This window comes from Procambarus clarkii, chromosome 19, assembly GCF_040958095.1.
Source record: "Procambarus clarkii isolate CNS0578487 chromosome 19, FALCON_Pclarkii_2.0, whole genome shotgun sequence".
Taxonomy (NCBI): Eukaryota; Metazoa; Arthropoda; class Malacostraca; order Decapoda; family Cambaridae; genus Procambarus; species Procambarus clarkii.
The window spans coordinates 26,258,042-26,283,477 of NC_091168.1; the positions used below are offsets into that span (position 1 = coordinate 26,258,042).

Below are 25,436 nucleotides of genomic sequence, written 5' to 3' on the forward strand. Positions count from 1 at the left end.
AGTAAGGTTAGATGATGCCTAGACACTATTCAAGCTTCTATATACACACATACACGTTGTATATATATTTATGTATATTTTCTTCTATAATAAGAGAATGCTCATCGATCTGTTTGTCTCTCTGTACAAAGGTGGAGGAGAATGCTTGGGGCTAGACACATTACCCGAAACATTATGCGTACTAGTGGCTTTAGGTATTGTATGTACCACCTCTATCTTTAAATCAAACACAATGTTTGTACTGTAACTCTGCAACTATGTATGTACTGTTCCTAAATAAATTATTATTATTATTATTATTATTATTAAACATTGCTTGGTAATGAGTGGGTGTTTGAGGACTGTCATGAGGACTGAGGAGTGGGTGAGGGCTGTCATAGGCTAGCTGGGGTTATCCCTATTGTCATTCCTTAAAGAGCCCCGGTTTACATGGCACCCTTCATGATATCACTGGAGATGAAACATTCGGCGCCGTATCCATAGAGTTTTGGTATGTATCTATAACATCAAAGAATTCAGATTGAAAGATAGTAACTGAGTGATTGTAACCTATCCACCGCTGCCCACTGGATGGGGGGGGCGGTGTGCAGGACAAATATATCTACTAGTGACACTAGCTCTCCACATATGTCAGTTGCTTAGTTTAGAAACTGTACTTGTGGTCGGTCTCGAACCCATTGTTGATGTGACGACTTATACTGAATTTTGTAACTAGCTCATCAAAGCTGTAACTTGCTTAGCTACATGAATTTTGGGGTTCAGTCTCTGAGCCCATTATGTTCCTCTGTAACCCTTTCCACTACCACCCACAAGATGGGTATGGGGTCCACTACCGCCCACAAGATGGGTATGGGGTCCACTACCACCCACAAGATGGGTATGGGGTCCACTACCACCCACAAGATGGGTATGGGGTCCACTACCACCCACAAGATGGGTATGGGGTCCACTACCACCCACAAGATGGGTATGGGGTCCACTACCACCCACAAGATGGGTATGGGGTCCACTACCACCCACAAGATGGGTATGGGGTCCACTACCGCCCACAAGATGGGTATGGGGTCCACTACCGCCCACAAGATGGGTATGGGGTCCACTACCACCCACAAGATGGGTATGGGGTCCACTACCGCCCACAAGATGGGTATGGGGTCCACTACCACCCACAAGATGGGTATGGGGTCCACTACCACCCACAAGATGGGTATGGGGTCCACTACCACCCACAAGATGGGTATGGGGTCCACTACCACCCACAAGATGGGTATGGGGTCCACTACCGCCCACAAGATGGGTATGGGGTCCACTACCACCCACAAGATGGGTATGGGGTCCACTACCACCCACAAGATGGGTATGGGGTCCACTACCACCCACAAGATGGGTATGGGGTCCACTACCACCCACAAGATGGGTATGGGGTCCACTACCACCCACAAGATGGGTATGGGGTCCACTACCGCCCACAAGATGGGTATGGGGTCCACTACCACCCACAAGATGGGTATGGGGTCCACTACCACCCACAAGATGGGTATGGGGTCCACTACCACCCACAAGATGGGTATGGGGTCCACTACCAGCCCACAAGATGGGTATGGGGTCCACTACCGCCCACAAGATGGGTATGGGGTCCACTACCACCCACAAGATGGGTATGGGGTCCACTACCACCCACAAGATGGGTATGGGGTCCACTACCACCCACAAGATGGGTATGGGGTCCACTACCACCCACAAGATGGGTATGGGGTCCACTACCACCCACAAGATGGGTATGGGGTCCACTACCGCCCACAAGATGGGTATGGGGTCCACTACCGCCCACAAGATGGGTATGGGGTCCACTACCGCCCACAAGATGGGTATGGGGTCCACTACCGCCCACAAGATGGGTATGGGGTGCATCATACGTTAACTATACTATAACGACAGTGATGGCACTGCCAGGTACCCCATAACAAAATAAATATTGTGTATACATATGTATACATATAATTTTTACTTCCATTTTCTTTAATCGTATATTGGCTGTTGCCCTCTGTAATACAGTTGGGTTTATTCTCGATTCAAAATCAGGAATCCTGGGTTCGAATCCCAAACGAGATAAACTTGTAGGGTTATAAACCCATGGAACCGCCTACCCGCCGAAGCCGTAAACGCCAAAACTCTGCAGTGTTTTAAAATGCAGTTGGAAAAGATTATCAGGACAAATGGGGGGACCTTTGACAAGCCACCGGCTTCCTGTCCTCATCGAGGCCACTAGTATTAGTGGCCCTCAGGTAAATATACTCAAGCTGCTTGTCCCCGTCAAAACAATATTAATGTGATGTTCTCCGGGCTCTGACTTCAAAATATTTGTGTTACCCCTGACACACAGCACTATATAGAGAATGGGGAGTACACACATGGGAAACGTTCAGCTCTGTTCTAAGAGGGACTCTTTAAGAAATGTTCATCAGTGTTCTGAAATTCTGAATTGAAAATGTTCATAGTGTCATATGAAATCATTCTCTGCTCAATGCCCACCGCGGGTAACACGGAACTCGGCTCACTGCAGGTAAGGAGCTCTAGAGAGTTCCGTCATGTGCATGATCTTCCTAACTTCACTACGGGCTCACCATAGCCCGTGCTACTTGGAACTTTGGTTCCGAATAGTTGAATCTAAAACAACAACAACAACAATCTATCTACAATAACTAAACTCTCTAGTGCTACGTTTTCTTAATTTGAACATTTTCTCTCTCTCCATCCTGTCAATTCCCCTTAGTATCTTGCACGTTGTTATCATTACCACCATGTCTCGCATTTGATGAGTTCGATTGCTCAACTTTTCACGGTTGACGAGTCCCCTCAGCTCTAGAAGAGGTTTAGTTGCGTATCTTTAAATTTTCTCTATTTTCATTTACTATTTATTGTGTGTCCAATTGATGCCAGTGCTGCATGCTATAGTGCTGGTCTTATATAGGTTGTATATTGTATTTTGAAACACTATTTTGATATCAAGCAGTTTAACAAAATTATATCTGCAACAAATACTAATATCTTCATCAAGGGACAAGTTTGTTGCTTCATGTTCTCCAAGACTGTTTCTTAAAGCTGCCGCCCTGTCAGCAGGTCTTCTCACCCGCATCTATCATCATTACCTTGCATTTATCACGATTAAAGTTTAGTAGCCATATTCCTAAGCACATCAAAATCACCCTGAAGTCTTTTGTAAGGTTGTAATTATCCTCAAGAGTCTTTTCTCATTCACATGGGGTTTCGATACTAATCTCCGAGGCACGCCACTCCGACTGTTACCCTCTGTTTCCCACCAGCGAGGTAATCTTACCTTACCTTGAGGTTACCTTGAGGTGCACGCCACTCCGACTGTTACCCTCTGTTTCCCACCAGCGAGGTAACCTTACCTTACCTTGAGGTTACCTTGAGGTGCACGCCACTCCGACTGTTACCCTCTGTTTCCCACCAGCGAGGTAACCTTACCTTACCTTGAGGTTACCTTGAGGTGCACGCCACTCCGACTGTTACCCTCTGTTTCCCACCAGCGAGGTAACCTTACCTTACCTTGAGGTTACCTTGAGGTGCTTCCGGGGCTTAGAACATAAGAACATAAGAACAAAGGTAACAGCAGAAGGCCTATTGGCCCATACGAGGCAGCTCGAATAAGCCCGACGTTTATAAGCTAAGCCCGACGACCGGGCTTAGCGTCCCCGCGGCCCGGTCGTCGACCAGGTCTCCTGGTTGCTGGACTGATCAACCAGGCTGTTGGACCCGGCTACGTTTTGTAACTTCTCATCCTTACCAGCATTTTCTCAGTTAAGTCAACCTGGTTGTGAAGTTTGTATAGGTGCCTCGCGCGCGGGGATGTGAGCCGGTGTGACAAGGGCTGCACCGTGTGCTCGCGACACCACGTGTAGTGCAGCTGACAGGTCTGGCCCCAGTACTCTGACCTTGTCTGACTCAGGTCTGTGTATCGGGGTGCGTTTGTATGTTGGGGATATGTGACTGTATCTATGTATGTGTGCATGCACATGTATGCACCAGCACACCACCATTTTATATATATATATATATATATATATATATATATATATATATATATATATATATATATATATATATATATATATATATATAATGTGTGTGTGTGTGTGTGTACATATAGGTACCTGCCTAGCTGAATTTATTTATCTCACCTAAGTGAGCCGTGGCTCTTGGGCCCCGCCTCCCAATTCTCAGTCGACTGGTGTATAGGTTCCAGAGCCTATTGCGTTGTCAAATCTGCATTTATAACTGCATGGAGTCAGCCTCCACCACATGACTGCCTAATGCATTCTATTTGTTAACTACACTGACACTGAACAAAATCTTTCTAATGTTTCTGTGGCTCATTTGGGTACTTACGTTTCAACCTGTCACCTTGTTAGCGTTCCACCCGTGCTAAATAGTCTGCACTGTCTATTCCCTTGAAATTTTGTAAGTGGTAATCATTTCTCCCCCGTTTCTTTTGCCTTCCAGTAATGTAAGGTTTAATGACGGTAGTCTTTCCTCGTAGCTCTTACCTCTTCAGCTCTGGGACTAGTCTGGTATCATACCTCTGGACTTTCCGGAGCTTAAAGTTTTGTGTTTAACTAGATAAGTACTCTATGCTGGTGTCGCAGATACCAGAATTGGTCAAATATAAATGAATTATAAGATTCTGAGCGACTGTTCAGATTACTAAAAGCAGTTCTTATGTTAACCGATCTTCCGTATGCAGCTGATAATAAATACTCTTTTTGATGCGGGCTTCTGGTGGCAGTTTGGGAGTAAGATCGACACCAAATCTTTTCTCTATTCGATTTTATTAGGATTTTCTCTCTCATGATACCTTGTGTCCGGTCTCAGTCCCCGTACCCAGCTTCATTACTTTGCACTTGCTAGAATTAGACTCTAGTAGCCAGTTGAGGGACCATATTGTCTATATTTGTCCTGGTCGTCTTGTAGTTTCATGCAGTCTCCCATTGTATTTATCCTCATACATGTGTCCGTGCACATGTGTGCTTGAGGAAGCGTGTGTGTGTTGTGTGTGTGTGTATGTGTATGTGTATGTGTATGTGTGTGTGTGTGTGTGTGTGTGTGTGTGTGTGTGTGTGTGTGTGTGTGTGTGTGTGTGTGTGTGTGTGTGTGTGTGCACGAGGAAGCACGTGTAGAGCAGGTGTGAGGAGTGCGGCCAGGTGCACGCCCTGGCTCTTGGCCCCCGCCACCCCGCCGCTATTTCTGAACCTGTCCACTGTTCCTCCCTCCGAGTTCCAGTTTTTTTTTCCCGTGGGCCACCAGAGATGGTCACACTGTTCCCTTAGCAACACAGTGGGGGTGGGGAAGGGGGGGTCGTTCACCCTTACCACCAACGTCTACTCGGGGGGGGGGGGGGGAGGGGGTTATTCACCCCCCCATCCAAAGCTGTTCCTCCCCCTCCCCCCGTCTCACCCGTGGAAGGCCAAGCCCTCATCACTCTACCCTTCCTCCCTGTAGAACTGTATTTACCTTTTGGTTTATTCTGAGAGTTCTTCTCCCTAAGTCAAGCCAAGACAAGTCAAGCCTGGGACCAGGCTTGGAAATATACTCCTAGAGTACATTTTGAGAGCTTTGAGAGCTTTCAGTAATTAAGGTGCTTTACCGTGTCTATGCGTGTCATATATATATATATATATATATATATATATATATATATATATATATATATATATATATATATATATATATATATATGAGCTTAGAACTGCCCTTTCTCTCAGAAATCTTTTCTGCTTTATAAGGGAAAGTGAGTATTGAGCAGTACTCAAGAGGTATAAAGTATAAGTGATATAAAATAGCATCGTGGTTTAGTCCTTGGAAATGGAAGTTCTCATAATACATTTTAACATTTTCCTGCATGTTACTATGTTTGCTTTGTTATGCTAACTAAACATTGAGTTGTCCAACATCGTGATCCCTAGATCCCTTGCATGTTTTCCTTCTGCGAGATCTGATCTATCTTGTATCCTGTTATTTCGTTTAAGTTCTTAATTTTGAATATACCTGAATATCTGAAATTTATCACCGTATATCGGTGATAATTATCACGTTATAATTACGTTGTCCGGTGGAAGACTAATGATATCTGTTTATAGTTTTAGGTCTATTCTACAGAGATAATTTTCATGGCATGAAACTGTGTCTTGTATTTTTAATTTTGAATAAAATTAATATATGACTTGTTCTGTTAGTTCGATGGTTTGAGGCTCCCACCACTCCACCCTACTCCTGGGAGACCAGGCCCCCATCACCCTACTCCTGGGAGACCAGGGCCCCATCACCCTACTCCTGGGAGACCAGGCCCCCATCACCCTACTCCTGGGAGACCAGGCCCCCATCACCCTACTCCTGGGAGACCAAGCCCCCATCACCCACCCCTGGGAGACCAGGCCCCCATCACCCACTCCTGGGAGACCAGGCCCCCATCACCCTACCCCTGGGAGACCAGGGGCCCCCATCACCCTACCCCTGGGAGACCAGGCCCCCATCACCCTGCCCCTGGGAGACCAGGCCCCCATCACCCTACTCCTGGGAGACCAGGCCCCCATCACCCCACGCCTGGGAGACCAGGCCCCCATCACCCTACCCCTGGGAGACCAGGCCCCCATCACCCTACTCCTGGGAGACCAGGCCCCCATCACCCCACGCCTGGGAGACCAGGCCCCCATCACCCTACCCCTGGGAGACCAGGCCCCCATCACCCTACTCCTGGGAGACCAGGCCCCCATCACCCTACCCCTGGGAGACCAGGCCCCCATCACCCTACTCCTGGGAGACCAGGCCCCCATCACCCCACGCCTGGGAGACCAGGCCCCCACCACCCAGGCAGGGCGGGAGCTTCCTGGGTGTTGGGCGCCAAACACAACACAACACGGAAATACTTCACTCAAACTACGTTTGTGGTTTACATGAGCTTAACTAAATGTGCTCTCAGGGTGAGCTTTAGCTCCTGAGCCCCGTGATTTAGTCGATGGTTACATATTGTCTTAAGAGTGACAAGTGTCATGTCTGCGTAAGTGACAGGAGAAGACTCCCGATTGCTTCTTAATTACAATTATTACTTAACCTATACCGTTAATAGGTTAAGTAATAATTGTAAATAAGAAGCAATAAGATGCTTATCTTAACATACTAAGAAGGGTAGGTGAGGTCGGTGTTTTCTATGAAGCTTTTCAAGGTAAACTAAAATATTCACAACCAATTAGTATGTCACATATGCACTTATTAAATAAGCCAATATCGACTTTAAGCTAGTGCGAGAACGGGTTGCCCGATTCTATTGTCACTTATTATAATCTACTTTTAGGGAGGGGGGGACCTTTGACAAGCCACCGGTTTCCTGTCCCCAATGTGGCCGCTAAGTAGCTGACGACCCTCAAATGCCTTGTTTTCAAGCTTATTTCTACCGGTGAAGTTGAGAATCATGTATCATGTGATCATGTCTCTTCTTACACTTTTTGTTTTCCAGCGTGGTGAGGGCTATGTACCCTCAGCCTTTCCTTGGCGCTCAAGCCTCTAAAGTGAGTGACCAGTCTTGTAGCGACCATCTGGGATGTCTGAATTTTGTATTCCTTGTGTGTGTTTTTTTTATGTGGGTCGTCCATGCTGAGGCCAAGAAAGATACTGAACAAAATATTGAAGGCTTCTTTGTTTTGGTTCATTAAGTACACGAATGTTCACCAGATTTTCATATATGCCGCTGAGGTTATTGTGTTAATGTGTTCCTCCGGTGATAGGCTGTGAGCTACGTCTCGAACATTTCCCTCTCTACCATCATCTCTCTCACGTTCTCATCCACGTCCCAAATATAATCAACTTACATTTACTTGAATGAAAGTCGAATAGATATTTGCCAAAGCATTTCGCTGCTTTATCCAAGTCCTTCTGGAGCATTTTTTATTTTATTTTATTTTATTTATTTATATACAAGAAGGTACATTGGGTTAGAGAGAATACATAGCATAGTATTTACAATCTTGTAAAGCCACTAGTATGCGCAGCGTTTCGGGCAGAAATCATAATCAAATCATTCTGCAATCATAATCTATTCTAACTCTTATCAACAGTGTTGCACCATCTATAGTGACATGAATGATCCTACATCCTCAGTGGTATAATGTGTGCATCTTAGGAACTGTACGGGTCCTGGGACGGATCCTTGAGGGATTTCCACTTGTTACTTCCCTGGAGTCATCTCTCGCCAGTCTCACTACTGTTTCTGTGCTTCCTATTGGATACCTATTCTCGTACACGATTTAGCACACTACTTGTTACTAAAACTTGTTTCTCAAGTATGCCAAATGCTTTCTCTGAATACAGGAAAATAAAGTTATCCTATTCTTTGACACTAATGAGGCTATCCACACTTGTGGTATTTCCCACAAAGTGGTTCTGTACCCATTCATTCATTCCTCAATCCGTGCCCGTTGGCAGGGTCGTTGGTCTTCTGTTACTGGTAACTATCTACGTGCTCGTAATGGTAGCGTGTCCCATTGGCCTTCCTCCTCCCATGGTAACCGGCAGTGGGAAACGGCTCTGGTGAGGTTACCTAGTGGCCGTACACTTTTAACTCACAGGTAATGGAGCGCCGCCCATGCGCCTTCATTATCCGGACTGCATTGTCCTTCTTACGGCCCCACATCTCCTTGTTCAATGTCCTGATTTTCAGGACGTTGGTGTGTCTTGCTTTACAACTGTCCCTCGATAGAATCTTTGGGAAGATTCTATCAAGGACAGTTTGGTGAAGACTGTCCGATATCTTTGATATCGCTCGCCTTATGCACTTTTGCTCTCGTATTGGCTTCCTTAGTGATATGTAGTGCCTTTTGTATACCCTGCGACTTTGATCGGGCTTCATAGTCTCCCCGGCTTGGTGTCTTCTCTTGATGCTTACTTTACTTACTCTACTATCATACCCTTTGTTATTCTATCATTCTCTTTCATGTGTAGCCATTAATGTCTTGCCATAGAACTCTGAGGGTTACCAGGCAACACATCCCTCCTGTGAGCCCATGTTGATGCTTTGTTCCACACGCCGTCCTACTCTGACCTACCTCTCGTCTCCTCATTATTGGTTATGTAGAACCTTACGAGGTTTGCGTGTCAATGATATATGTATGTTACGCACACTACAGTCTCCTAGCTATCCACCTTCAGTATATAGATCAGACGTTAGACATCTTTTAAGTCTCTGGTATTTCTCCCCCTTTCTAATGAAGTATTGTAGAGTATTACAATATTTTTGCTCTGAGCTTGATCTGTGTTCTTGAATATCTATAGGAAGACTTTTTCCTGACATAATTGATCGTTCACGTGTATTATGCGCACGTACACACACACACACACACACACACACACACACACACACACACACACACACACACACACACACACACACACACACACACACTCAGTAGGGAGCCGGTGGCCGAGCGGACAGCACGCTGTACACATGATCCTGTGGTCCCGAGCTTCGATTCCGGGCGCCGGCGAGAAACTGATGGGCAGAGTTTCTTTCATCCTATGCCCCTGTTACCTAGCAGTAAATAGGTACCTGGGAGTTAGTCAGCTGTCACGGGCTGCGTCCTGGTGTGTGTGTATGTGTGTGTGTGTGGTGTGGAAAAAAATAGTAGTAGTAGTAGAAACAATTGATTGACAGTTGAGAGTCAGGCCGAAAGAGCAGAAGCTCAACCCCCGCAAGCACAACTAGGTGAATACACACGCACACACACATATATTAGGGGTCCAGCGGCAGAGCTGTCCCCAGGATGTGAAATTCGGTCTGCTAAGCATGAATATGTTGGTTTATACAGATGAATACAGAAGCACAAAACGATAATTGTCTCACCATCAGTAAGATGGGGCTGGGGGAGATTGTCACACATTAGAGGAGTGATGCTATACCATGATGGAGGTTGTGTACACGAGGCAGGGTGACGTCTCTCAATGACAACCACTTGGGTTGCTTCCTCTGCCACTTGACACCACCCTAAACACGTGGTCAAATCTCGACTCTCGACCCTTCCATCAGCTGGCTCCACCTCCACCACCTACACAAACCACACATCCGGCAGCTGGTCCATTAATGTAATTCGTCGCTGGACGCCACGCCAGCTGCAGTAATTGCCCCTTGTGCTCCATCTGTCAGGTGGATATTCCACTGCCACTCTTGCCACTACCACCACCCCCACCAGCACTCCCACCACCACCACAACCACCACTCCCACCACCCCACACCACTACCACCACGTCTGCCACGAGAACCACCACCCCCACCACCACCACCACAACCACCACAACCACCCCCCCCCCTCACCACCACCACCACGTCTGCCACGAGAACCACCACCCCCACCACCACAACAACCCCCCCCCCCCACCACCACCACAACAACCCCCCCCCCCCACCACCACCACTACCACCACGTCTGCCACGAGAACCACCACTACAGTGGACAGAAAAGAAAGGGTCCCATTCACAGAGGTGTCGAACTATAGTGATGTGACAAGCGGAATCCCCCGAGGCTTAGTATCTTTCCTACTCCTGTTCCTAACTTAATAATAAAGTTACCGACCCGAAGGAGTGAGATCGTACGTGTCAACATTTGCAAACGACGCAAAGCTTATGAGGAATGCCAGAAGCTAGGAATACTGTAGATAACTACAGGAAGAGCTTAACAAACTCCAGGCGTCGAATGGCTATTAGAGTTCAACCCCGCCAAGTGTAAATTGATGCAGACAGTAAAAAGATAGAAAACCAGAAGGAATCTACACAATATTGGAAAGGTAAATCTGTTACAATAGATGATAGGCACCAAGCGTGGGAGAATTTGAAACCCAGAGGTCTAGAATGACTTTATAAATAAGCGCGGGCTCAAGGTCGCACAAAGCCTGTACACATCATGACTCATTAGTGGCGCCAGCAATTAAAATAAATATTCTGCCATGAAAGGTGAATTTATTGGACAGCGTCGCTCACCTTGTGAGTGGACATACCTTAACTACGACAGTATTGGGCAGCGTCATTGGCATTGAAGTGTAACACCGCTCTAAATGTAACACCACTATAATGGAACACCACTATAATGGATACTAAACTAATAATGTAAACACTACTTATCCTGAGTAGTACTTCCTATCGGTGCACTTGGTAACACTGTTATTGAACACGGTAATGTGAGCTGACATATGATGGTTACACCGGAACCAACAGATACACTGCAAAACAAGGAAATGCTACACAGGATTAAATACGCTGCCACCATCTCCCTTGACCATTGAGACTCTATCAAGCAACGAGGCAAGAAACATTGCTTGACTTGGAGAGTACTTTCTATGACTGTCATTAATTATGGGACGGTTGTCAGCCACTATATCCAAAAGGCTAAGAGGATTCAACAATTGACACAGACGGGAAATTTAACATGAGTTTATTGAGACCAAAGTTATGTCAATCACCACTTATAAATCCTACTCTAACACTGGCAAAAAGTTAAGAAATTTGGACATGGAACAAAACCTCAGAGATCACACACATTACCTTAAGACCTCTGTCTCTCCCTGGCTGAGATGTTCTTCACAGACCTGCTCTCGATCCCAGTGTACCACACTCTCCTCCAACTAAGTCTCTACAGGACCTCTATATACAACTCAACAGGGGGGAGGGGGAGACTGACTGTTGCTACCTACCCCAAGAATGTAAAAGATCGGCCACACGTGTACAAACACGCAAGAATTTTCATTAAACTTGTTTGACATTTACCATACACTCTTCAAGAGAGGAGTTATTAATTACGTGTGTGACTGACCTCTGACCTGGCCAAAAGGGGGAGATCCATGGATGTTTACACATAAGAATCTGGAGTCTAATTCCATTGTCATGTTTGACAAGAGTATCATGAAATATTACATACTTGAAACTATGCTGACTAAGACTAACCCAGGAATTTTTTTTTTAATCAAGATAATCCGGAGGTCATCTGGGCTGACCTCTTGGAGAAGGCTTCCCTGGGTGAGAACTCTAAGCAGGGGGGGGGGGGGGGTCATGGGTGTTACAGAGGCACGTTCCTATGTTTGTTTCCTTAGTGTAGACTGCGGTGTGGAAGCCTCACATATATACTATAACACACACAAATACTATATTAGGCCTCAGATATCGTGCATTAAGGCTAGGAAGGTTAGGTTAGTTTGGCAGTGCAACACAAAGAGTTTTCCGGTTTGTCCAACTCAATAGCCAATACTGATTACTTATCGATTCTTGACTCACAATCGTTGTACGTCGGTATATATACTATGGTCCTCATGGTTACTATAAGAACTACCAAAACAGGAGGACGGGCTGTATTAAATACAGTGGAGAGAGCTTCCTACACTGATCCTCGCCCCTCTGTTGAATACACCGGGGAAACAAGAAACTTGTGGTGTATGTGGGTCCTATAAAACGGTGCCTTATGTCCTCGACTCACAACCGAGGACAGAACAGAAATGTTTTAGGCATGTTTCCTTTCACCTGATGCGTTTGTTCACCTGGCTGTAAAATAATTACCCGGGAGTAAGGTAAATTGTTGTGGGTTGCATCTTAGGAAAAGGGTCAGTAGTGGGCGTATGAAGCGACCCTGATAAGGTTAAGTAACAGCTTCCTGTCCCCGGCAGCGGGAATCAAGATGGTGGATTTTAAGTAAGCTTGTGGTATGAGAGTGTGAGGAAGCAGAGGGTTTATGAGGTGCTGTTGGCCTGGCGGTGTCCACGCAGTCCTGGCGGCGTTCCTCCGCCTACCCACTCACTCACACCTCACACACACACACACTCACACCCTTAGACTTCAACCTCTTGTACTTCTGTTCCCCCGGGTCATGCGCACTATAGCCGACCCGACTGGACACTGTAGACTAGTTTAAAAAGAAGCAAAGTAAGATTTTAAGCAATGCAATTTAACCAGAGAAACGAGTTGAAAATTCTAATAATTCTCGTACTAAAGAAGGTTGATGCGCGTGGTCCCTCGTCCCCCACCAGTGACTGCCTCCCTCGGGTCCGTCTCCACCACTCTACAGACTCCTCCCGCTCCTCTCCCAGGCCTCTCCCAGACTCCTCCCACTCTTCTTCCAGGTTCCTCCCACTCCTCACCCTGGGCCCCTCCCACTCCTCACCCTGGGCCCCTCCCACTCCTCTCTCAGAGTCCTGTCTAAGACTACTACTACTTTTTTTCCAAGACCCCCCGACTCCTCTCCCAGACTCCCCACTCACCCACCGACACACCAGCCGATCGTCACATTCGAATGACAGGCAAGGCAGAAGTGGTTGGGCGCGTTTCCAATCACCTAAAGCTCCATCTCGCCAAGCAGAAAATAGGTGTCTAGCAGTCAGCTAGCTTATTGTGGGGTTACATCCCGGGGAGGGCCAGTAATTCGACCTTGGGGGGGGGGGAACCTCTATATAAGCCTACATGTATGTATGTATACTTTACGGGCTCACCATAGCCCGTTCTACATGGACACTTCGTCCTGAGTAGCTAAATCTTTAACAACAACGTATGTATACACTGTTACGGGCTATTCATGCCCGTGTAAACGGGGTGAGAATAGCTTGAACTACCTCATCCCTTTGTGTGTATTTTACCTCAATAAACTTATTTCAATTTCAATGCCCGTGCCACCTAACACTGGCTGACTAAGTAAGTGTATACCTCACACACTCACCATTGAGGTGTGAGTGTAGTCGATGAGCCTGCACTAGCAAACCCTTGGGAGAGTATGGGAATATTGTCTAATATCCGCGAGTGTATGAAGTAGTTAAAAAGCTCAAAGTATCTCGTGTCATTTGCTCAACAAATCACAAATGTCTTTTTGCTGACGGAAGTGTTACCATGCGGCGATTCCGAGGATCAACGTTCTCGCGGCCCGGTCTCTGATCAGGCCTGCACGACACATATTACAGGTTACAGATAGAATAGAATATCATTAAATTATACATTGTATACATTTTTAATATGTAATTTGATGAGGTTGGCAGCATTTAACCTCAAACAGTTTGTATACAGGCTGATGAGTTGGCAGCACTTCCTAGACTGCCATCAGCAGCCGTTTGTATCTAAACAGTGATACTGATGTTGAGTTTCTCAAATGACCTTGGCGCAGACGGTAGTGTTCCTTCGCATATGGTGAGGAGGTTCAAGTCCTGCCGGACAGAATTATTCTCCAGGCTCGGCCGACAATGGGCATCAGGCCCGGCCGAGTGTGGGCCTGCTCTAGACCCGGTCAAAAGTGGGCCGAGTCGACCTCCCTGGCCCGGCAGAGTGTCAACCCGGCCTGGCTATAATAGTCTCACTTGCCATACGCGTGCACAAGATTATTATCGTATTTTTATATAAAAAATGCCTGAGAAATGCTTAATGTTTACATAGTAGTGAATCTGATTACTTATCGCTAAGATTGTATACACTGATTACACTGGTCTACAGCCAAAAATGCTTGTGAAACATGAGGTCAGTCTTATCTAACTCTGGGTCACTGAGAACGGAAATAATTCAAATTGTTGATTAGCTCTAGTTTAATCCAAGGCGAGTCTTGAGGCTATTTTGCTGTATAATGGAGTGTTTTACCATCAATTCCATTGGGTTATGCAGCTCGTATGAGGGAAACCTATGACAACATGAAGCGGCTTTTGAGATGCATAAACGATAACCAATATCCGTGGCAGGTGTGTGGGAAGTAAGTGTGTGTTGCTGGTGTGATGGCGTGCAGGGTGGATACCCTCAGTGCTGTGCTGTCTTTGTGAGTGGGAAAGTCGTGCGAGAACTTCCCAGAGACTATAGCCTCTCCCTCCATCACTGGAGCCCGGCTGAGAAACGTTCACCATCACCCACATGTTCAGTCAAGCACGGGATGGGTATGGGGGTGCGTGATAAAGAAAGACATTGAATTGCAAGACTGTGTTACCTCCCTTCTTGAGGTTATCTTGAGATGATTTCGGGGTCCCCGCGGCCCGGTCCTCGACCAGGCCTTCACCCCCAGGAAGCAACCTGTGACAGCTGACTAACACCTAGGTACCTATTTACTGCTAGGTAACAGGGGCATAGGGTGAAAGAAACTCTGCCCATTGTTTCTCGCCGGCGCCTGAGATCGAACCCAGGACCACAGGATCACCGTGCCACATCATCACAGGACCACAGAAGTCCAGCGTGCTGTCTGCTCGGCCGACCGGCTCCCCCTTGCACATAAAACAATGGCTAATCAGCAATTGTAATTATTACATTCGAATTCAGCACGTCAAAATGCATGATTATACGGTTCTATTCATCTCAGAAGCAGACAGGTTTTAAAAAGCTGTTGACCAATATTATATATAAATTTGAATATCATTTGCAATTAAAAATTACATTATTTGCAACGCGGCCTCTGCGACATAAATTATATGGAGTTATAAAACATTCTCAGTATTACATGTTGTGGGATTATGGGGTAAATTTATTATCCTGTGTTGGATAGCAAGTGGAATGTAAACAATTGCATTTTAATTTACACAATACCACAGTGGAAAAGGTGGGGGGGGGGGGTATTAAGTTATTAATTAATTGAACTCAAATGATCTGGTGATTAAGGAACAAGTTCTGTTTAAGTATTAAGTTTATTAATTTATTTGTTTATTTATAAGGATCACTGGACCGTCTAGATTAAGGTTAGTAACAAAGGGTAATTCATAGCTGGCTAGGAGAATCCTTAGGTCAGAACACTCATGAAAATATATGGCTGTCCACACCGACTCGTGTAGGTGTGGACATTTGCCAAGGGCCAGATTCACGAAGCAGTTACGCTAGCACTTACGAACCTGTACATCTTTACTCAATTTTTGGCGGCTTTGTTTACAATTATTAAACAGTTAATGAGCTCCGAAGCGCTAGGAGGCTGTTTATAACAATAACAACAGTAGATTGGCAAGTTTTCATGTTGTAAACTGTTTAATAAATGTTTAAAGCCGTCAGAAATAGAACAAAGATGTACACGTTCGTAAGTACTTGCGTAACTGCTTTGTGAATCTGGCCCCAATTGGTATTTATGTGTGGACAGTTGGTATTTGTTGGCTGAACCAACAAATTATGAGGCGGAGAACCGCTATAACCGCCTAGAATGAACATATCCAGCTTTTCGGCAGCGTATTCAGGGCAATTTCAGTTTGGCGTCAACGTGTCAACTTTGCCAACGTGTGATGTACACCAATATGGGCTGTGTCAGTCAGCGTTTAATGGCGCCGAGACCCTCCTTCCTCCCTCCCCTGACTCCCGAGTCAGAGCCAGAATTATATTATTTATGAATTGAGGGCTCTAAATTCTAATTGTTTATAAATCGAGTTACTTTAATAATCTATCGATTAATAATAATATTTTGTTAATGTCATTATACTATTTAATAGAACTAACAGGGGAACAACTTCAGTTTTTCAATTGTTTCTCGAGGTGTGACGTAGAAGCTGACGTGTCATCCCCTACTCAAGCATTTACTAACTGCGTATTATTTTAAACAGAGGACGAATCGTCATAGGAATTTAATTTAATATCTAATATTTAAGAGTTATCAGAATTATTCCGTTCATTTCACAATTATTTCTGAAATATCTTCTGCAGGCGGCAGCGCCCCCCGGGCCGTCTCACCAGCACGCCACCCACACCTTCCTAAGTAGTATCGAAACATTTATATTTATTTACATTTACAAACAAAAATGACCTCATATCAAGTGGATATTTTAATCAGCGCATATACTTGAAAAAACATGTTTTTCATTACTCCTGACAGGTAAGTAAATTCGTCTTTAGGACCAAAATTTCATTTAAAAATTAAAGCGTAAGAGTTGGGGGTTTAGTGGTGGTGGGCGGTGATGGTGGGGGCTGATGATGGTGTCCGCTCCGCCACCAGGTGAGAGGAGGACCATCAGCGCCCCATAACCTACTAACACTCCACTAACTCCACGCCACCTACAGAAAACCTTACGCGAGTCTAGGCCATACTTGCATAGTATTACATTCTTGTACAGCCACTGGTACGCGTAGCGTTTCGGGCGGGTCCCTGGAATACGATCCCCGCCGCGAAGATTCGTTTTTACAACCAAGTACTCAATTTACTGTTGAGTTAAACAGAGGCTACAGTTAAGGATTCGTGCCCAGTAAATCCTCCCCGGCCAGGATACGAACCTGACAAAGCGCTCGCGGAACGCCAGGCGAGTGTCTTACCACTGCACCACGGAGACTGGTAATTGCATATACATACTTGAATTGCATAGCAATTTCATTTGAGCTAATTCTTTATTTTATTATAACACAAATATTTAACTACATATCTACAAGACGGAAATATTTAACACAAATCTGTACTAAGCAGTATGTTAATGTTTTTTAATTGTAAATAAGGAGAGTTTGTGTCTGGCAAAATCAAAGAAAAAAAATCGTTGGCTGTAATGAGTTTAAAATAAGCTTAATATATGGCCTATCAACCTGCAGAAAGTTAATAAGGTCAACAAAATAGCCTACTGATCAACGATGACTAAATCTGCCCGAAACGCTGCGCGTACTAGTGGCTTTACAAGATTGTAAATACTGTACTATTCAATGTATTTTCACAAACCCAATGTACCTTCTTGTATATAAATAAATAAATAAATAAATAAATAAATAAATAAATAAATACTTTAGTTTTCAACATAGTCTGGCAGGACTAAAGTAAACTGAGAGTGTTTACAGGGAGACGCGGGGTACACACAGCGTGCCGCTCCGGAGGTGTGACGCCTCCCGGCTCTATGTGGTGCTGTTCCTCACCCTCACATGTGTGCCTGAGCATCGTGTCTATCCATCAATCACTATCCATCAGACTGATGGATAGATAGACACTTTCCTCTTCTTAAAGCTCAAACCAGACTTTGATTTCTCTTCACTTGAGCCGAGGTTAGTTTTAGTTTACCTATTATGCACTGTCCCACCCTATCCATGGGTGGCGGTGGAAAGGGTTATGGATTATTATTATTATTAACCTCTTTATTGACAAAATTAATTACAATTTTGCCTAATCTGAGGATTTTGATAAAGTCTTATTAAAGTGAGGATAATGCTGGTATTCACTGTCGGTTGTGGAGGAATATAATGGGACAGAGTCGAGGACAACAAAATAAAAATGTACTACATTCACAATGTTTTCGGGTTGTTGTTTTAGATTCAGTTACTGGGAATAAAACGTTCCAAGCAGCACGGGCAATGGTGAGCCCGTAGTGGACTTACCTGGCACAGGAGCGGGGCTATAACTGTTTTCAGGTTAATTATGAATGCTTGCTTATATTGATGTTCACGTTTTTTGAGGCTTTAGTTTATTATGACTATCCATACCCACCGCCTATTCCGTGTATAGATTAATTTGTTTATTTTGGACCATATAGTCACCCAGAAACGTTAGTCATATTAAAAATTTAGCCCCTAAAATTATTTTTAACAATTTACATGCAGTATTATGCAGCCTATATCCATCCTGTAAGTGATCACACGGTTAATGGGTTCAATCACTGAATGAAATTTAATATAAGCAAAATACATTTGTAGAGGTAATTTACATATGATTTTTATTTGCCCATCCTGCACTCTACAGCATAGCTTCCAAGTTGTAATGAAGACGACGCCCATAATTTCAACTGATTCTACAGCTAATAGTATCGATCTCCAGATAATGGCGCACTCACCAGGAGGCAGCTAAGTACGTGGAGACCAAGCGTGGCATAGAACACCGGCTTAGACCAACCCCCTATAACCCAAATCACCCGAAAAATCAATAAATAAATGTGTTTCGCCGCTGCTCCGCCGCAAGATTCCACGCCCATATTATTTTATACTATGCTGTACTGCAGCATGCAGGCACACTTGCAATAATGGGGGTTTATGGTAGAGTTTAGAGTTCCGCCCTCGCTCACAAGCCTCAGTGTTGGGTCATCACCCTGTTAGTTCCTCACTACAGGACCAAGTCGCAGCTCGTGCATGCAGCTACCCACTCACGCTAAACCAGTCAGTGAAGGTCCTCGTATCTCAAGTCCGAAACGCTATGCGTACTAGTGGCTTTAGGTATTGTATGTACTATCTATATCTTTAAATCCAACATTATGTATGTAAATCAATGTATGTACCCTTACCTGAATAAAAAATCTAATCTAAAGTCAACTTAATTGATGAACTACAACTTGAAACCGATTCTATAACTTCACTAAGTTTTTTAAGTTATTTAATTTATTATGCACCCCATACCCATCTTTTGGGCGGTAGTGGAATGGGTTACAGAGGCACATAATGGGCTCACGGACTGAACCCCACAATTCATTTAGCTAAGCAAGTTAGTCTTGATGAGCTAATTACAAAATTCAATGCAAATCGTCACATCAACAATGGGCTCGAGACCGAACACTCAAGTACAGTTTCTAAATTAAACAACTGACATATGTGGAGAACTAGTGTCACAATTTATGTTTGTCCTGCACACCGCCCCCCCATCCAGTGGCAGCGGTGGATTACAATCACTTAGTTACCACCTGTAACAGTCCCCCGTGGTGAAGTGGTAAAACATTCACCTGGCGTTTCGCGAGGGCTTTGTCCTGGGTTCGTATCCTGGCCGGGGAGGATTTACTGGGCGTCAATCCTTAACCGTATCTTCTCTTACCTAACAGTAAAATGGGTACCTGGTTGTTAAACGATTTGGCGGGTCGTACTCCGGGAACATAGGATTCAGGATTTGCCCGAAACGCTATGTGCTAGTGTCTGTACAAGAGTGTAAGAACTGTTGTATAAATCAAATAAAAAATACCTACAGTTAGCAAACTGAGTATATTTAGCTAAGATTTCTGGTAGCAGATAATTTTGAATTAAATATTTACACAAAATATTGTCACTGAATTCATGCACCTACTCGCACTCCATCACATAGTGACGGAGGGTGTGCGAATAATTTTGTTGACACAGTTTACATTTGGTCAGGTCTACATCAGCAGATAATGAAAATTCCCAAAGATACTTGTAACAGAGTCTAAGCCGAGCAGTAGTAACATCTAGGAGCCTGCTGATATTATTGGATGATCTATAGATGTGTGGCTCCTCTTGCATGATGGTATGATAGATGGAATTGAATTACTGGTGTCGATTTCACTTTGCCTCAGATCTACAAGATTTTGTTGAAGTTCTTGGTGTACTACTGCTCTCAGATTGCTTATTGACAGTCCAAGGTTATACTCAATTTCTCCTTTAAAAGCAGATTCTTTGGCTAACTCATTAGCTCTATCATGCATTCGGAGGCCAACATGAGATGAAGTCCACATGAAATGGATTCTGTTTACCATCATTAATAATTTTGTTGTATTTGTGTCTAGCTTCAGACACGAGCATGTTACAGTTATGTCTTAAAGAGTTGAGAGCAATTAAGGATGATAAAGAGTAACTTACAATTAATGTATCAAGTTTGGAGACTTGTACACATTTCAGTACAAGGAGCAAGGCAAATAGTTCTGTGAAGGGTAGAGGCCCAGTTGTTTATACGGACTCCCCACTCAAAATATAAGCCATCGCCCATTGTCAGGACAACTGTACTTCCAGATACAAATGTAAACTATCAACAAAATTATTTTCACACACCTTCCGTCACTGTGTGATGGAGTGCGATTGTTACCGTGCATGATGTCACGGTAACCTGGCACAGGACACAAGTCCGACACTTGTCCTTGCAACTTTACTCTGGCATACCTGTGACTTAAGTGATCTTGAATCCATGCTAGCATATTTCCCTTTACACATTTTTAACTCAGGTGTGTAAAATTGCTTGCGGGCTTACAAGTTCGAATGCTTTTTCTAGATCAAGGAAGATCACTATAGCTGTACCTGAGTTAACTGTTCCTAGTAATGTCGCTATGCAGTTAGCAGTACCTACTCCTCTAGTGAAGCCAAATATGGGTTTATGCAGGTCTCCAGTCTTCCACAGTAGCCTATTTAAGACCATCCGTTCTGCAGTTTTACTAATGCATGATGTTAATGAAATGGGTCTGTAATGCCAGGTTCTTTCGGCTTAGGAATCGGTATGATGTCTGCTTTCTTCCAAGAGGTCGGTAGTTTGCTTTGCTGCCAAGATGCATTGATGACGTCCAATATTCCTTGTTCTCCAGCAGGACCTGCATGTGCGATCATTGAGTATGTAATGTTATCAGCGCCTGGTGCAGTGTCCTTACCACCTTTTTTGGCCCTGATTAGTTCTTGTGTGGTGAAGGGACAGTCACATTCGTCATTTATAGCTATGCTCTCATGAATGACTGTCAACCTATCTTGTTTTAATTGTTCTTGCTGCCTTCGGATCATTGCAGGAAGCTGATATGATGCTGTTCTTTCTGCAAATTGGAGAGCAAGTCTCTCAGCCTCCTGCAATGGTTGAATACATGCTTGTGTTCGGGCTGGTTGACCTGATATAGTTTTAATCTGACCCCATATCTTGCCAAGACTACTATGTTCATTTAGAGTTTAACACCACTCAAACCATCTTGCCTCCTTTACTTCTTTAGAAACTCGTCTTGCTTCAGATATCACCGCTCTTAGCAGAGTTCTTCCTTCTGGTGTAGGGTTTCTCTTTAGATGTTTTCTGAAGATGTTGACTCTGTGGTTCTGTTCTTTAACTTCATTACTATAGAACCAATAGTTCTTTCGTTTTGTGTTTCCTGGGATAATGATTGGAATAGCTTTGTTTGCAGCAGCTGCAATGGCTTCCTGCAGATTGGTCTCGTGTATGTTCAAATCCTCAGGTGGCGTGTATGTTGCATACCATTTTTCAAGTTCTTCTTGGTATATATTCCAATTGACCTTTGATGGTGTAGGGGGGCCCTGACAGCTGAGTGGACAGCGCTCGGAATTCGTAGTCCTGAGGTTTCCAGGTTCGATCCCCAGTGGAGGCGGAAACAAATGGGTAGAGTTTCTTTCACCCTGATGCTCCTATTCACCTAGCAGTAAATAGATACCTGGGAGTTAGACAGCTGCTACGTGCTGCTTCCTGGGGATGTGTAACAAAAAGGAGGCCTGGTCGAGAACCGGGCCGCGGGGACGCTAAGCCCCGAAATCATCTCAAGATAACTTTAAGATATGATAACTTTTAAAGGCTCCTTTACGTGAAACATTAGGAATTAGATGATGGGTAATGTCGTGTGTAGTGTTTTTATTTATAAACAGTTTGGTGGCTGGATTAACGAGTATTTGGCGTTGTTTTAAGGATGGGTTAAACAAATATGAGACCGCTTGGGTCTGTTTTTCGGCCTCATTTGAGACTCCTTCAGTTTCCAGTTTTTTTATGGTCACCCCCTTCCCCTTCTCTCTTAACCGCAATAAATCTGTACTTCCTATGTCGTGTGTGAGTGTGGCAGTCACTTACAGACACAGATTCACACGCACACAGAGTGAATCTAAGCTATGCGTTGCAATGAAATAATCAAGCAAGGCAGCCGGCTTTTTCTAGAGATTGGCTCTCAATTAACATGCTTTCCTGCCTAGACTGTCTAGGCAGGAAAATAAACAGGAGGGTATTAAGTTGGAGACCATCAACAGCTGCAGTTTTGTCTTCATAATTAAAATCAACATATTTGCCCCACGAAGGTGAACGAAACATGTCGTTGAATGCGGTACTAATTAGGGTGAATTCGAGGGAGTACGACAAAAAAAAAAAACTTCCCTTCAGTACGTAATTATCTGACTATTCCTGCTTTGGCCTGGGTTTGTATCCGGATTGACAAGGCGCCAATCCTCAACTGTACGCCTCTTCACCCAGCAGTGAATGGGTACCTGGTTGTTAAATGATTTGGCGGGTCGTATTTCTTGGAAAATTACGATTAAGGACCTGCCCGAAACGCTATGTATCTTAGTGGCTTTACAAGAATGTAATTATTGTAAATATAAATAAATAAATAATACTTGGCCCCTGTGGAACAGTGATAATACACACGCCCCGCTCTTCGCAAGCGATTTGGCCGGGGAGGATTTACTAGATGCCAATCCTTAACTGTACACCTCTGTTCACCCTGCAGTGAATGGGTACCGGGTTGTTAAACGATTTGGCGGGTCGTATTCCAGGAAAAATGAAGATTAAGGACCTGCCCAAAAAGCTATGCATGCTTCTGACTTTACAAGAATGTAAGAACTCTATAGATTTAAATCCATTACCATGAAAAACCACCCCCTCCGCAAACAGCATGGATAGTTATCTAGATATTTGTTACTGTCTGAAAGCATATTATGGTTCCAGTAATAGTCTACGTGTAAATTGGCAAGTGAACCGTTGTCCTAAACAGTGATTGCTCAAGTCAGTCAGAAAAAGTCCTTAACCTTTTTTCTCAATGATGCAGGTAAAACAAGCCTTTGTCAGACCCGGGAGGAGATGGGGAGTGTCTCGGCATTCACATAGCAACACAAATTGCAGTACCAGTTTTCCTCTCTTCAGTGGCATTTGACAACTTGAAAGAAATCCTACAGGATTAACTGGGTCGAGAGGCCAGGGATACACAATCCTAGCTTTACAATGCACCACCAAACGGATCTCTCGCAGAACCAGCACCCCATCATCCTAAGCCCACAGGCCCTTTGAATTGCAGTGGCTCTACTTTGCTGCCCTAATCCCCACCGAATATAGGTGTATTTACGGCAAGGCAGTGGCTGACAGTATGGCTAGCATGACCTGTTCTGCCAAATTACTTGGGGATGGCACTCAAAGACAGTAAAGTTAATGATATCATTAAGAGGAGCCTTACAACAGCTGGTTGTCCATCAGAGAGCAAGCCCCATTGCCTAATACCCCGCAACTCGGACGAGCCTGTTAGTCACCCAGATGGGACCCAGTTAACCCCTGGAACTATAGTTTGTTTAGGACTACACGTGTTTCATCCTTGGCTAACGCCTTCGTTATTTTAAGTGTTGCACATCCGGGGTGCTGTTGCCACCCCGGATCGAGTTTTCTGATAAATAAGCACTGCCTCACATTGGTTAATAGGTCTTCTACAATTTCCTATGTTCTTTTACTCTTATTTATTGAAGAAAACACAAAATCTAAATTGCCACAAAGTCTTAAAAGTTATTCAGCAATTTATTTTGGGGTATACATCAGTGATATTTTCACCCAAGACGAACACAACAGTGTACACAAGGGAATTGAAGTAATGCAGGAACTAACATTTCATATCCCTTAACAATTGTCAATTTATTAATTTAAAAATATAGAAAGTAAGATTATACTAAGCAAAGTAACTTGCCTAGACTGATCTTTGTTCCGCATCATATACAGTACCATAAATAATATGTAACTTTAGATACAGATCAAACAAAGAGCCTACTGTATACAGTACATCCTTTTCCGTGCTCCCTTAATCATCTCCAGGTTTTCCTTATTATGTACCAGTAAAAACAAACAACTAAGTAATGCTTTAAACTGCCAGTATTTTCCTAAAATAGGGAGAATAAAATAGACTATAAAATATTTGACTAAATTCAACAAACATAATGACCTGAGTTAAAACAAATGTGTTAAAACACCTTTGAACATTTAACAGAACCCAAATTACTGTAATAAAAAAAAAAAAAATCCTTTCAAGGGATATGTCAAGTGTCAGGAAATGGGCGCAATAAACAAAATCAAGCATTGAATGTTATGAAAAGTACTTTTCTTGTGGACAGTTAATAGCTAAGTACTGGTGATTCAGGGCTTCGAGACGCCCTTGCTTACCGGGAGCCAGGAACTGAATTCTACAAGGCAAGAGGTGTTGAAGGATCAGAGATCAACTGAAAACCTAGGAAAAAAAAGAAATGCCAGAGAGCAGAAGCACAACAACAAAGGCAATTACTCAAAGAAAATTAGGTACCCAGGAGTAACGAGGGAAACAATTGTTGGCTTAAGATAAACACTAACAATGATGCACCTAAATGTCACCAGGTGACAGCCCAGGTCACTCAACAACACTAAGCTACTGGCATACATACAAAACAATGCCCCCCCCTCCCCCCTAGTGGAACTAATGTTCAAGGAGGTAGCCAAACCCACTTGGCTAATGAGTGAAGCAGAGGATGGGTCCTATGAAAGGTTTAGTGTCCCCAAGCTGTGACCTGATGAGTGAGTGAATTAACAGGCTAACTGGAGCCTTGGAAAACGAGGCTCACAGTATGAGTGTTTAACCTGTGGCAACAATCATTTGCCATGTTACCATCAAGGCTCCAATTTTCTTTAGGCACTTGCTTGTATTGTTGCACTTATGCTTCATTAAGAGCTAGAGACTGGTCCTGGATCTTGGTATGCAAGCAAGAATGGGTCTCAGAGGCCTGGTGCATCTCCCTAAGGCTTGGCTGAAACAACAGC

General features: G+C 44.1%; 1 protein-coding gene and 1 long non-coding RNA gene across 2 annotated transcripts in view; one reads left to right on the forward strand and one right to left on the reverse strand.

Annotated features, from left to right (window-relative positions):
* The window catches only part of LOC138366244 (putative inorganic phosphate cotransporter), a 66,250-nt gene extending 54,630 nt beyond the window's left edge, over positions 1-11,620 (reverse strand). The window contains exon 1 of the mRNA XM_069327182.1: positions 11,603-11,620. The gene's annotated coding sequence lies outside the window, so the exon portion shown is untranslated. The remainder of the gene's footprint in view (positions 1-11,602) is intronic.
* LOC138366247 (uncharacterized) overlaps positions 1-25,436 on the forward strand; it is a 76,207-nt gene that overhangs the window by 41,319 nt on the left and 9,452 nt on the right. The gene's annotated exons all lie outside the window — the stretch shown is intronic.